Source organism: Propithecus coquereli, unplaced genomic scaffold (assembly GCF_000956105.1).
Source record: "Propithecus coquereli isolate 6110/MARCELLA unplaced genomic scaffold, Pcoq_1.0 Scaffold68, whole genome shotgun sequence".
NCBI lineage: Eukaryota > Metazoa > Chordata > Mammalia > Primates > Indriidae > Propithecus > Propithecus coquereli.
Genome location: NW_012152840.1, coordinates 7239985 through 7241993, shown reverse-complemented (window position 1 = coordinate 7241993; position 2009 = coordinate 7239985). Strand labels below are relative to the sequence as shown.

The window sequence follows — 2009 nt, the reverse complement described above, 5'->3', positions numbered from 1 at the left end:
TCTTTCTATATTTAGTAGAGATGGGGTCTCGCTCTTGCTCAGGCTGGTTTCGAACTCCTGAGCTCAAACAATCCGCCCGCCTCAGCCTCCCGGAGTGCTAGGATTACAGGTGTGAGCCACCGCGCCCGGCCTGTTTAAACTTTTTTTTGATAGTTACAGCTTTATTGAAATATTTTGTTGAGATACTTTCTGTCGTTATAGGTTTGTCTATTCTAAATATTTCATAAAAGTAAAATCTTTTGTGACTGGTTTTTACTTAGTATAGCGTTTTCAAGGTTCATCCATGTTGCACCATGTATTAGTACTTCATTCTTTTTTATTGCCAAATAAGATTCTATTGTATGGATATACCAGATTTTGTTTGTCCATTTATCAGTTGATGGACATTTAGGTTGTTTCTGCTTTGGCTCTTATGAATAATGCTGTTATGAACATTTGTGTACAAGCTTCTTTGTAGACATATGTTTCCACTTCTTGGATATGTACCTAGGAGTAGAATCATTGGGTCAGATAACTAACTGTTTAATGTTTTGAGGAACTGCCAAATTGTTTTCCATAGTGGCTACTTCATTTTTCGTTCCCACAAGCAGTTTACCAGACTTCCAAATTCTCCATATCCTTGACAATACTTGTTATTCTATGACTTTTGAATGTCGTCCTTTAAAGTTTTTTTAACTTTCATGCCAAGGTGGTATGAAGATCTCATCCCTTCTAACAACCTTAACATAGTCATTTTGCTTACAGGCTTTTTACTTTTTCTTGAAGAGACCAGCTTTTGTTTATAGTTCATGTACTACTTCAACTATTTAGGCAAGAAAATAAAGCATGTATCTAAAGAATTATTTGAACATTGTTCTTAGCATCTATGGCAAGTGATCAAGAAACCTCCAACAACAATACAGGATCTTCCAAGTGTCTCTTGGCACACTTACCATAGTGGAGCTTCAAGAATTCTGCCTATAAGCAGGATTCTCTTTCTTCCTTATGGTTGCTAACCTCCAGTAGTCTAAGCTTTATTCTTTTACTCTAGTCTGCAGTTTTCAGAACAAGCCTAGTCCCTTTGAACAACAAGGTAACTTAATAGCACAAGCTCTACCAATGTTTCAAAATACTCCTTATCTGTTGTCAAAGAACTAGAATTGACAAAAAGCTGAAGCTCTCGTTAGGTTCAAAGTGCTGGTCCAGTGCTTGCCCGTGCCAAATTTTTCATTGGCTTTTAGTAAAATGGGATAAATGAGTGGATGTGGATATGTGTGTTTAGAATCTTTTTAAACTGAAATAATGGCCTTTCTCTAGTATAGAGTAATTCCTAAGAAACTGGATCCATGACTAGGACTGTCTAGGTTCAGAGCTTAGCTCTTCCTTTATTAGTGACCTTTGGCAAGTTACCTAACCATTCTTTGCTTCGGTTTTTTTTATCTGTAGAATGAAGATAATAGCACCTATCTCATACTATTGTGAGAATTAGATGAGTTAATACATGTAAAGCATTTAAAAGTCTCTGGCCTATATTAAGTGCTGTATGTATTTGCTACTGTAACTGCATTTTGATGTTTAAAAATAATCTCTACTTTGCAATCAAACATTGAAAACCTTATGTTAGTCCACAAGATTTTGTTACTGTTTGCTTATAACTTCACTGGTTTGTGAAATAAAAAACCAGAAATCACCAGTGTAGTAGCATATAGAATTTGGAATTTTTTTTTCAATACTTTGAGTAACTGTTTTAGGAATTTTAGAATAAATGATACAGGTTTGAATTCTGACACCATCAGTGAGTAATTCTGATATTTTGAACAAGTTATTTAACCTGTGAGCCACATTGTCCCCGACTATAAAATGAGGTTACCAATAATGTATTTGTCCAAAGTTTTAATTAAGATTAAATGACGTATGTCAAACAACCTGGTACAGAAGGCAGTCAGTAAATGTTAGTCCTTTTCTTAATTGTGAAGTTAGTATTATGTGAATACATAGTGAATTCACATATAATTATGTAAATATTCTAT

The 2009-nt window shown here is 34.6% G+C and overlaps 1 protein-coding gene across 1 annotated transcript in view; it reads left to right on the top strand.

The window, feature by feature from the left end:
* Window positions 1-2009, top strand: part of ATAD2 (ATPase family, AAA domain containing 2) — a 75459-nt gene that overhangs the window by 20813 nt on the left and 52637 nt on the right. The window lies entirely within an intron of this gene.